Below are 12246 nucleotides of genomic sequence, written 5' to 3'. Positions count from 1 at the left end.
GTGTGCTTGCACGTATGGCGTAAAAGGTTTCTTAAACGGAGAGCGAACTTGAAAAAAGTTGCCTCCGCTGCCGCCGCCGCCTCGCACTCCCTGTTCGATTGTAGCAAGAAGGCAGTGGCCGCGGCGCTTGCTGTAGTCGTGGCCGAGTGGTTAAGGTGACGGACTTGAAATCCGTTGGGGTCTCCCCGCGCAGGTTCAAATCCTGCCGACTACGCCGTCCTTTGCATTTGGTTGCGTGCGTGCGTGTAAAAGGAGCAGCGCCGTTTCGTTTTCGCTGGGACCTTTAACACTCTAAATCGCCTGGACCCACAGCCTGTGAAATCGATTCTTCAGCATCCACGATGGACGCTTTGCCGCTGGACACAGATAACGATGCTTTTCTGCAACGAGCTTTCCAGCTGAATTTTCTCGGCAGCTCCGTACTGAACCTGTTCTCCATTGCAACATAGCGGAGGCTCGTCACGTCTATAGCAAGGCTGTGTAGGACCGCATACGCCACAGTGACTTGTACACAGACCACATGAAAGGCAAGCAAAATACACTTTTAAAATTCCAAAGACTCACAAGGTCAGAGAAACAGCGATGACCTGAACAGATCTGTTACAGAAGTCTAGGTTGACCTTTTTAGAGCTGTAATTGCATTTTTGTTTAATAGAAGATCAAATCTACTCGCATGTACCAGCACCTTACAGTTTATTGATGTTAATTCTGTTTAAGTAATAAGATTGCTAACGATGTTGGACTTTAGCCGGTGTTTTTTAGAACAAATTGCTTACACTTCTGTAAGGAATACGCAGTACGTGCCTTTGTCAGTCATTGCTCACCATACCTGTAACTTTCTTATCTAACTCACTTCCTCAAATGGTGAAGGTCCACAAACATAAATGAAAAAAAAAACCCTTGTTGTAGATGAGGTGCACAAAAAAGCAGCCCCTGATAGTGTATAACACATTTATACTATTGCAGAGACACATGTAACATATATATACTGTATATATGAAACAGAAATAGAAACAGAAACAAGAATCGCTTACTCACCTGGAGAATCTCTGTAGGAATATCTAGCATTTATCAATGGAAATAAAAGCTGCTTTAATACAGTGCATGTTCAAACTCAAACCCTCAGCTGCTGTTCTTGTTTGTTTTGGGACAAATTGCAACTGAGCATCGCATGAGCCGTTACGTACCCTTATCTGTTAGGGAATTTCAAGGGAGGAGTTAGGTCAGAATGGGTAGGCTGCAAAACAACAAGTAAAGATTTATTCCAAGATGAAACGTTGTGGCGGTTTTCTTATCTTTTCAGCATGGACTAAACTTTTACGTGTTCCTTATATGCTATATATGTATATATTAGCACCAATGTCGTTCTTAAAAACTAACATGAAATTGTCAGGGACATTCAGCTATATACAAAGACGAGACAGACAAAGTAATAATTCTGTATTAACGTGGCCTACATACTGACGCAATGATCGAACTAACTGACATGTTCTGATTCAGATCCCCTGCAGTTCATGCCAATTAGAACAATAGCAATGCTGAGTCCTCCCCACCCTACTGAGCACAAATTCAGCTGCTCTCCAGTTCTGTTCTGCATGTTTTTTCATTGCAATTGAGCTCGGAGCTGGAGATGATCTCCATACAGTTCTGTGTTCACCAGCCCGCACTTGCGTGCTAATTTACGGGTTGTGGCAAATGCTTTTCTATAGTTCATATACATGACGGCAACCTGTTACCGAGGAACCTGAGAGGTTTAAAAGCCTCACGAGCCAGGCAGGACTCGAACCTACAATCTTCTGAGCCGAAATCAGACGCGTTATCCATTACGCCACTGGCCCATAGAACATGCGCTTGCACTCCACCACAGAGAGCTCTACACTGCTACTAGTAGTACACTTCCCCATCTAAATTTTCACAGCAAGAAACTTGTGTTTCCTACTATTTTTATCAGGTTTAAAATATCATCTCCTTAAAACAGAAAAAGTGTTGATGTGTCGTGCTGAAATTCCGATTGATTTTGAATTCAAAGAAAAAAGGTTTTCTTCCAAAACACCATGAAATTGTCACATCTTGCAGACAATAGGTGTATTCCATGTTGAAAAGAGAAGAAAGAAAACCATGGAGCCTTTAACAGGTGTGAGGCTTCTTCAGGTGTGAGAAGACCTCACAGTCGAAACGCTGTGTTTCCGTTCTTCTCTTTTCAGCATGCAATAAACCTAGTACTTGTTCCTTTGCAGCCGAGGCATGCTGACGTAGCTACCCAGCTGAACATCTTGCAGACTCTACAGTACTTCTCTCCTGTAGAAGTAAAGCAGGGCTTGCTGGGTGAGCTTTTGCTCCGGTAAATTAGGTCACGTGTCATGTTAAATCACTTCTTCTAAACACAACATTTGCTGGTGCTAGCTTTCCCCATGAAAAGAGACATTTCCCTTACAGTACATGACATATCGTTTTTATTCTATCAATAAGTATAGAAATTAAACAAAAGAAAAAATGGTGTCGCCAAAGAATGCACAGCTCTGTCGCCTTGGGGAGGTGTCAAGGGCATTGAGCTCCTTGGACATGAAAAGTGCCCGATAAATGCCATTTCTCATCATTTCTCTTGGCGTCAGTTCTGCTATTAAATGGGACGGAGGCAACGGGCTCAGAGAGCAGGTTAAGTGCACACCGAACGCAGATGTGTCCAAGTGTCTGTAAAAGCGCGGTGCTCCGCTGGCGCTGTTCCCTAGTGGCTTAAAGTGCCCGCCTAGTAAGCAGGCGATCCTGGGTCTGAATACCAGCGGTGCCTCTCTCCGTGTCTTGTTGTGCCGAATGTCTCATTTCAGACAAACATGTACAGCTTGGTTCAGTTTAATGCAAGAATTCATTTCCTTTCTGGAATAACTTGTTTTTGAAGAAATCCATACAGCTTGTGAAAGATGAAATCCATTTCTTGGTTGTCAGTGGAAAAAGATTGCCGGCTGCAAGAAGCGCAAGTGATTGTTTTCTTTGACCATAAACCTGCAAATGTAGGGTGCACAAAAGACTGTCAGACTCTGTGGTGCTGAAAAGTTGGTGGTTCAAGCCCCTCCAGTATGCGTGTCTCAGTTTTTCCAATGTAAACATCATCACCATCGCTAAAGAAGATGGTGCAGAAGGCTCCACAGTCGAAACGTTGTGCTTCTTTTCTTCTCTTTTCAGCATGGAGTAAACCTTTGCTTTATCCTTTGCAGCCTAAGCATGCTGACGCAGCTACCTTTCTCTTAACACGCCTCAATCATTATTCACCAAAACGATCAGCAGAATAAGTCGCCTTTGTGGTGATGTCACTCCTCTGCTTCACAAATGTCCTTAGTGACGGACCATTTCTTTCTGCCATTTTTCCGGAGCGGTTATTGATTGCTCCATCATTTCCCTCATACTTTCCATCCCTAGATTGAAAAAAAAAAAACAGAAACAGGCTGACAGGACGACAATCAAATTGCAAAAACTCATCAAAGCACTCGATAGAGTATTTGAATCCACAAGTAGCTACGAGCAACTTTGTCCTGGCTTGCATGAAAGTCGGAAAATGTCAAAAAGACAAAGATGGTGGCTTTTTCATATCTGTTCTTTTATTTTTAGTTCGTTGGCTCTTCTGTCCATTGTCCTCCTGCCTGGCTCTTGACCTGTGACTGTCTGAACGCACACATTAGACTTTCAGGCGGGGGATTTGTCCTGAGCCTCTGTGGAAGACCCACCCACCCCCATAAATAACTGCTCTAGAAACACATGAATGCAAAACTAAACCACAGCTTAAAGAGGAGCTCCAACTCAGTGCCATACTAATGTAAACGAAGTAATACTAAGACATGTTCTTATGGATTTGTCTTACCTTGAGATATGTAATTGGATTTCAGGATTAACTTCCTCATTCAATGTACTGGTGATTCTTTGCCTGGTCAGTACCTGGGTGGGAGACCTCCAGCGAACAATTAAGCTTGCTGCTGGAAGTGGTGTTAAGAGACTCTTAGGATCTTCCAGAGGTGTCTGTCCAATAGCACTAGTTGCCTTAGAGCTGGCTCAAACATTGCTCAAGAGTCTACCTTTCACAGATGCGCAAAGATGAATGATGGGGGTGCACGCTTCAAGGAGCCTTCCAACTGTAGGGACCGATTAGAGACGATCCGTAGCATGTGTTCGTTTCCATATCTGCCCCGTGTCTCAACGGTAGGACAGAGTCAAATACTGCCTCGACACGTAACAGCATTATATATAACCGCAGGACTTGAGGGCTGTTTTGTTTGAATGTTCAAGGCATTGGTAAGAGCGTAGGTCAAGGGCCATTGGTGCATCTCCTGTAACTGGAGTAAAAATGCTATTCAAAGTACAGTGACTAAAATCGTCGTCCACATGTCTCCGTTGTTGATTGCTTTCTGTCTAAGAACGTTCTGTTTTCATGTCCGAACGGGGAGACTTTATCATTCCAACTTGAAGCCACCCTTAAGTCCTCTGAGGTGTGTGTGTGTGTGCTTGCACGTATGGCGTAAAAGGTTTCTTAAACGGAGAGCGAACTTGAAAAAAGTTGCCTCCGCTGCCGCCGCCACCTCGCACTCCCTGTTCGATTGTAGCAAGAAGGCAGCGGCCGCGGCGCTCGCTGTAGTCGTGGCCGAGTGGTTAAGGTGACGGACTTGAAATCCGTTCGGGTCTCCCCGCGCAGGTTCAAATCCTGCCGACTACGGCGTCCTTTGCATTTGGTTGCGTGCGTGCGTGTAAAAGGACCAGCGCCGTTTCGTTTTCGCTGGGACCTTTAACACTCTAAATCGCCTGGACCCGCAGCCTGTGAAATCGATTCTTCAGCACCCACGATGGACGCTTTGCCGCTGGACACAGATAACGATGCTTTTCTGCAACGAGCTTTCCAGCTGAATTTTCTCGGCAGCTCCGTACTGAACCTGTTCTCCATTGCAACATAGCGGAGGCTCGTCACGTCTATAGCAAGGCTGGTTAGGACCGCATACGCCACAGTGACTTGTACACAGACCACATGAAAGGCAAGCAAAATACACTTTTAAAATTCCAAAGACTCACAAGGTCAGAGAAACAGCGATGACCTGAACAGATCTGTTACAGAAGTCTAGGTTGACCTTTTTAGAGCTGTAATTGCATTTTTGTTTAATAGAAGATCAAATCTACTCGCATGTACCAGCACCTTACAGTTTATTGATGTTAATTCTGTTTAAGTAATAAGATTGCTAACGATGTTGGACTTTAGCCGGTGTTTTTTAGAACAAATTGCTTACACTTCTGTAAGGAATACGCAGTACGTGCCTTTGTCAGTCATTGCTCACCATACCTGTAACTTTCTTATCTAACTCACTTCCTCAAATGGTGAAGGTCCACAAACATAAATGAAAAAAAAACCCTTGTTGTAGATGAGGTGCACAAAAAAGCAGCCCCTGATAGTGTATAACACATTTATACTATTGCAGAGACACATGTAACATATATATACTGTATATATATATGAAACAGAAATAGAAACAGAAACAGGAATCGCTTACTCACCTGGAGAATCTCTGTAGGAATATCTAGCATTTATCAATGGAAATAAAAGCTGCTTTAATACAGTGCATGTTCAAACTCAAACCCTCAGCTGCTGTTCTTGTTTGTTTTGGGACAAATTGCAACTGAGCATCGCATGAGCCGTTACGTACCCTTATCTGTTAGGGAATTTCAAGGGAGGAGTTAGGTCAGAATGGGTAGGCTGCAAAACAACAAGTAAAGATTTATTCCAAGATGAAACGTTGTGGCGGTTTTCTTATCTTTTCAGCATGGACTAAACTTTTACGTGTTCCTTATATGCTATATATGTATATATTAGCACCAATGTCGTTCTTAAAAACTAACATGAAATTGTCAGGGACATTCAGCTATATACAAAGACGAGACAGACAAAGTAATAATTCTGTATTAACGTGGCCTACATATTGACGCAATGATCGAACTGACTGACATGTTCTGATTCAGATCCCCTGCAGTTCATGCCAATTAGAACAATAGCAATGCTGAGTCCTCCCCACCCTACTGAGCACAAATTCAGCTGCTCTCCAGTTCTGTTCTGCATGTTTTTTCATTGCAATTGAGCTCGGAGCTGGAGATGATCTCCATACAGTTCTGTGTTCACCAGCCCGCACTTGCGTGCTAATTTACGGGTTGTGGCAAATGCTTTTCTATAGTTCATATACATGACGGCAACCTGTTACCGAGGAACCTGAGAGGTTTAAAAGCCTCACGAGCCAGGCAGGACTCGAACCTACAATCTTCTGAGCCGAAATCAGACGCGTTATCCATTACGCCACTGGCCCATAGAACATGCGCTTGCACTCCACCACAGAGAGCTCTACACTGCTACTAGTAGTACACTTCCCCATCTAAATTTTCACAGCAAGAAACTTGTGTTTCCTACTATTTTTATCAGGTTTAAAATATCATCTCCTTAAAACAGAAAAAGTGTTGATGTGTCGTGCTGAAATTCCGATTGATTTTGAATTCAAAGAAAAAAGGTTTTCTTCCAAAACACCATGAAATTGTCACATCTTGCAGACAATAGGTGTATTCCATGTTGAAAAGAGAAGAAAGAAAACCATGGAGCCTTTTACAGGTGTGAGGCTTCTTCAGGTGTGAGAAGACCTCACAGTCGAAACGCTGTGTTTCCGTTCTTCTCTTTTCAGCATGCAATAAACCTAGTACTTGTTCCTTTGCAGCCGAGGCATGCTGACGTAGCTACCCAGCTGAACATCTTGCAGACTCTACAGTACTTCTCTCCTGTAGAAGTAAAGCAGGGCTTGCTGGGTGAGCTTTTGCTCCGGTAAATTAGGTCACGTGTCATGTTAAATCACTTCTTCTAAACACAACATTTGCTGGTGCTAGCTTTCCCCATGAAAAGAGACATTTCCCTTACAGTACATGACATATCGTTTTTATTCTATCAATAAGTATAGAAATTAAACAAAAGAAAAAATGGTGTCGCCAAAGAATGCACAGCTCTGTCGCCTTGGGGAGGTGTCAAGGGCATTGAGCTCCTTGGACATGAAAAGTGCCCGATAAATGCCATTTCTCATCATTTCTCTTGGCGTCAGTTCTGCTATTAAATGGGACGGAGGCAACGGGCTCAGAGAGCAGGTTAAGTGCACACCGAACGCAGATGTGTCCAAGTGTCTGTAAAAGCGCGGTGCTCCGCTGGCGCTGTTCCCTAGTGGCTTAAAGTGCCCGCCTAGTAAGCAGGCGATCCTGGGTCTGAATACCAGCGGTGCCTCTCTCCGTGTCTTGTTGTGCCGAATGTCTCATTTCAGACAAACATGTACAGCTTGGTTCAGTTTAATGCAAGAATTCATTTCCTTTCTGGAATAACTTGTTTTTGAAGAAATCCATACAGCTTGTGAAAGATGAAATCCATTTCTTGGTTGTCAGTGGAAAAAGATTGCCGGCTGCAAGAAGCGCAAGTGATTGTTTTCTTTGACCATAAACCTGCAAATGTAGGGTGCACAAAAGACTGTCAGACTCTGTGGTGCTGAAAAGTTGGTGGTTCAAGCCCCTCCAGTATGCGTGTCTCAGTTTTTCCAATGTAAACATCATCACCATCGCTAAAGAAGATGGTGCAGAAGGCTCCACAGTCGAAACGTTGTGCTTCTTTTCTTCTCTTTTCAGCATGGAGTAAACCTTTGCTTTATCCTTTGCAGCCTAAGCATGCTGACGCAGCTACCTTTCTCTTAACACGCCTCAATCATTATTCACCAAAACGATCAGCAGAATAAGTCGCCTTTGTGGTGATGTCACTCCTCTGCTTCACAAATGTCCTTAGTGACGGACCATTTCTTTCTGCCATTTTTCCGGAGCGGTTATTGATTGCTCCATCATTTCCCTCATACTTTCCATCCCTAGATTGAAAAAAAAAAAACAGAAACAGGCTGACAGGACGACAATCAAATTGCAAAAACTCATCAAAGCACTCGATAGAGTATTTGAATCCACAAGTAGCTACGAGCAACTTTGTCCTGGCTTGCATGAAAGTCGGAAAATGTCAAAAAGACAAAGATGGTGGCTTTTTCATATCTGTTCTTTTATTTTTAGTTCGTTGGCTCTTCTGTCCATTGTCCTCCTGCCTGGCTCTTGACCTGTGACTGTCTGAACGCACACATTAGACTTTCAGGCGGGGGATTTGTCCTGAGCCTCTGTGGAAGACCCACCCACCCCCATAAATAACTGCTCTAGAAACACATGAATGCAAAACTAAACCACAGCTTAAAGAGGAGCTCCAACTCAGTGCCATACTAATGTAAACGAAGTAATACTAAGACATGTTCTTATGGATTTGTCTTACCTTGAGATATGTAATTGGATTTCAGGATTAACTTCCTCATTCAATGTACTGGTGATTCTTTGCCTGGTCAGTACCTGGGTGGGAGACCTCCAGCGAACAATTAAGCTTGCTGCTGGAAGTGGTGTTAAGAGACTCTTAGGATCTTCCAGAGGTGTCTGTCCAATAGCACTAGTTGCCTTAGAGCTGGCTCAAACATTGCTCAAGAGTCTACCTTTCACAGATGCGCAAAGATGAATGATGGGGGTGCACGCTTCAAGGAGCCTTCCAACTGTAGGGACCGATTAGAGACGATCCGTAGCATGTGTTCGTTTCCATATCTGCCCCGTGTCTCAACGGTAGGACAGAGTCAAATACTGCCTCGACACGTAACAGCATTATATATAACCGCAGGACTTGAGGGCTGTTTTGTTTGAATGTTCAAGGCATTGGTAAGAGCGTAGGTCAAGGGCCATTGGTGCATCTCCTGTAACTGGAGTAAAAATGCTATTCAAAGTACAGTGACTAAAATCGTCGTCCACATGTCTCCGTTGTTGATTGCTTTCTGTCTAAGAACGTTCTGTTTTCATGTCCGAACGGGGAGACTTTATCATTCCAACTTGAAGCCACCCTTAAGTCCTCTGAGGTGTGTGTGTGTGTGCTTGCACGTATGGCGTAAAAGGTTTCTTAAACGGAGAGCGAACTTGAAAAAAGTTGCCTCCGCTGCCGCCGCCACCTCGCACTCCCTGTTCGATTGTAGCAAGAAGGCAGCGGCCGCGGCGCTCGCTGTAGTCGTGGCCGAGTGGTTAAGGTGACGGACTTGAAATCCGTTCGGGTCTCCCCGCGCAGGTTCAAATCCTGCCGACTACGGCGTCCTTTGCATTTGGTTGCGTGCGTGCGTGTAAAAGGACCAGCGCCGTTTCGTTTTCGCTGGGACCTTTAACACTCTAAATCGCCTGGACCCGCAGCCTGTGAAATCGATTCTTCAGCACCCACGATGGACGCTTTGCCGCTGGACACAGATAACGATGCTTTTCTGCAACGAGCTTTCCAGCTGAATTTTCTCGGCAGCTCCGTACTGAACCTGTTCTCCATTGCAACATAGCGGAGGCTCGTCACGTCTATAGCAAGGCTGGTTAGGACCGCATACGCCACAGTGACTTGTACACAGACCACATGAAAGGCAAGCAAAATACACTTTTAAAATTCCAAAGACTCACAAGGTCAGAGAAACAGCGATGACCTGAACAGATCTGTTACAGAAGTCTAGGTTGACCTTTTTAGAGCTGTAATTGCATTTTTGTTTAATAGAAGATCAAATCTACTCGCATGTACCAGCACCTTACAGTTTATTGATGTTAATTCTGTTTAAGTAATAAGATTGCTAACGATGTTGGACTTTAGCCGGTGTTTTTTAGAACAAATTGCTTACACTTCTGTAAGGAATACGCAGTACGTGCCTTTGTCAGTCATTGCTCACCATACCTGTAACTTTCTTATCTAACTCACTTCCTCAAATGGTGAAGGTCCACAAACATAAATGAAAAAAAAACCCTTGTTGTAGATGAGGTGCACAAAAAAGCAGCCCCTGATAGTGTATAACACATTTATACTATTGCAGAGACACATGTAACATATATATACTGTATATATATATGAAACAGAAATAGAAACAGAAACAGGAATCGCTTACTCACCTGGAGAATCTCTGTAGGAATATCTAGCATTTATCAATGGAAATAAAAGCTGCTTTAATACAGTGCATGTTCAAACTCAAACCCTCAGCTGCTGTTCTTGTTTGTTTTGGGACAAATTGCAACTGAGCATCGCATGAGCCGTTACGTACCCTTATCTGTTAGGGAATTTCAAGGGAGGAGTTAGGTCAGAATGGGTAGGCTGCAAAACAACAAGTAAAGATTTATTCCAAGATGAAACGTTGTGGCGGTTTTCTTATCTTTTCAGCATGGACTAAACTTTTACGTGTTCCTTATATGCTATATATGTATATATTAGCACCAATGTCGTTCTTAAAAACTAACATGAAATTGTCAGGGACATTCAGCTATATACAAAGACGAGACAGACAAAGTAATAATTCTGTATTAACGTGGCCTACATATTGACGCAATGATCGAACTGACTGACATGTTCTGATTCAGATCCCCTGCAGTTCATGCCAATTAGAACAATAGCAATGCTGAGTCCTCCCCACCCTACTGAGCACAAATTCAGCTGCTCTCCAGTTCTGTTCTGCATGTTTTTTCATTGCAATTGAGCTCGGAGCTGGAGATGATCTCCATACAGTTCTGTGTTCACCAGCCCGCACTTGCGTGCTAATTTACGGGTTGTGGCAAATGCTTTTCTATAGTTCATATACATGACGGCAACCTGTTACCGAGGAACCTGAGAGGTTTAAAAGCCTCACGAGCCAGGCAGGACTCGAACCTACAATCTTCTGAGCCGAAATCAGACGCGTTATCCATTACGCCACTGGCCCATAGAACATGCGCTTGCACTCCACCACAGAGAGCTCTACACTGCTACTAGTAGTACACTTCCCCATCTAAATTTTCACAGCAAGAAACTTGTGTTTCCTACTATTTTTATCAGGTTTAAAATATCATCTCCTTAAAACAGAAAAAGTGTTGATGTGTCGTGCTGAAATTCCGATTGATTTTGAATTCAAAGAAAAAAGGTTTTCTTCCAAAACACCATGAAATTGTCACATCTTGCAGACAATAGGTGTATTCCATGTTGAAAAGAGAAGAAAGAAAACCATGGAGCCTTTTACAGGTGTGAGGCTTCTTCAGGTGTGAGAAGACCTCACAGTCGAAACGCTGTGTTTCCGTTCTTCTCTTTTCAGCATGCAATAAACCTAGTACTTGTTCCTTTGCAGCCGAGGCATGCTGACGTAGCTACCCAGCTGAACATCTTGCAGACTCTACAGTACTTCTCTCCTGTAGAAGTAAAGCAGGGCTTGCTGGGTGAGCTTTTGCTCCGGTAAATTAGGTCACGTGTCATGTTAAATCACTTCTTCTAAACACAACATTTGCTGGTGCTAGCTTTCCCCATGAAAAGAGACATTTCCCTTACAGTACATGACATATCGTTTTTATTCTATCAATAAGTATAGAAATTAAACAAAAGAAAAAATGGTGTCGCCAAAGAATGCACAGCTCTGTCGCCTTGGGGAGGTGTCAAGGGCATTGAGCTCCTTGGACATGAAAAGTGCCCGATAAATGCCATTTCTCATCATTTCTCTTGGCGTCAGTTCTGCTATTAAATGGGACGGAGGCAACGGGCTCAGAGAGCAGGTTAAGTGCACACCGAACGCAGATGTGTCCAAGTGTCTGTAAAAGCGCGGTGCTCCGCTGGCGCTGTTCCCTAGTGGCTTAAAGTGCCCGCCTAGTAAGCAGGCGATCCTGGGTCTGAATACCAGCGGTGCCTCTCTCCGTGTCTTGTTGTGCCGAATGTCTCATTTCAGACAAACATGTACAGCTTGGTTCAGTTTAATGCAAGAATTCATTTCCTTTCTGGAATAACTTGTTTTTGAAGAAATCCATACAGCTTGTGAAAGATGAAATCCATTTCTTGGTTGTCAGTGGAAAAAGATTGCCGGCTGCAAGAAGCGCAAGTGATTGTTTTCTTTGACCATAAACCTGCAAATGTAGGGTGCACAAAAGACTGTCAGACTCTGTGGTGCTGAAAAGTTGGTGGTTCAAGCCCCTCCAGTATGCGTGTCTCAGTTTTTCCAATGTAAACATCATCACCATCGCTAAAGAAGATGGTGCAGAAGGCTCCACAGTCGAAACGTTGTGCTTCTTTTCTTCTCTTTTCAGCATAGAGTAAACCTTTGCTTTATCCTTTGCAGCCTAAGCATGCTGACGCAGCTACCTTTCTCTTAACACGCCTCAATCATTATTCACCAA

General features: G+C 43.7%; 6 non-coding genes across 6 annotated transcripts; 3 read left to right on the top strand and 3 right to left on the bottom strand.

Moving 5' to 3' along the window:
• Positions 1-132: 132 nt before the first annotated feature.
• trnas-uga (transfer RNA serine (anticodon UGA)) lies at positions 133-214 on the top strand. The gene has a single exon. It is a non-coding gene; the product is annotated as a tRNA-Ser (tRNA).
• Positions 215-1765: 1551 nt separating this feature from the next.
• On the bottom strand, positions 1766-1838 carry trnar-ucg (transfer RNA arginine (anticodon UCG)). Its single transcript has one exon. It is a non-coding gene; the product is annotated as a tRNA-Arg (tRNA).
• A 2779-nt stretch (positions 1839-4617) lies between these two features.
• trnas-uga (transfer RNA serine (anticodon UGA)) lies at positions 4618-4699 on the top strand. Its single transcript has one exon. It is a non-coding gene; the product is annotated as a tRNA-Ser (tRNA).
• Positions 4700-6253: 1554 nt separating this feature from the next.
• trnar-ucg (transfer RNA arginine (anticodon UCG)) lies at positions 6254-6326 on the bottom strand. The gene has a single exon. It is a non-coding gene; the product is annotated as a tRNA-Arg (tRNA).
• A 2779-nt stretch (positions 6327-9105) lies between these two features.
• trnas-uga (transfer RNA serine (anticodon UGA)) lies at positions 9106-9187 on the top strand. The gene has a single exon. It is a non-coding gene; the product is annotated as a tRNA-Ser (tRNA).
• A 1554-nt stretch (positions 9188-10741) lies between these two features.
• trnar-ucg (transfer RNA arginine (anticodon UCG)) lies at positions 10742-10814 on the bottom strand. The gene has a single exon. It is a non-coding gene; the product is annotated as a tRNA-Arg (tRNA).
• Positions 10815-12246: the final 1432 nt, after the last annotated feature.

Source organism: Lepisosteus oculatus, unplaced genomic scaffold (assembly GCF_040954835.1).
Source record: "Lepisosteus oculatus isolate fLepOcu1 unplaced genomic scaffold, fLepOcu1.hap2 HAP2_SCAFFOLD_67, whole genome shotgun sequence".
NCBI classification, from domain to species: Eukaryota; Metazoa; Chordata; class Actinopteri; order Semionotiformes; family Lepisosteidae; genus Lepisosteus; species Lepisosteus oculatus.
Note: the sequence above shows the minus strand (reverse complement) of the source record. Positions and strands in the feature narration are given on the sequence as shown.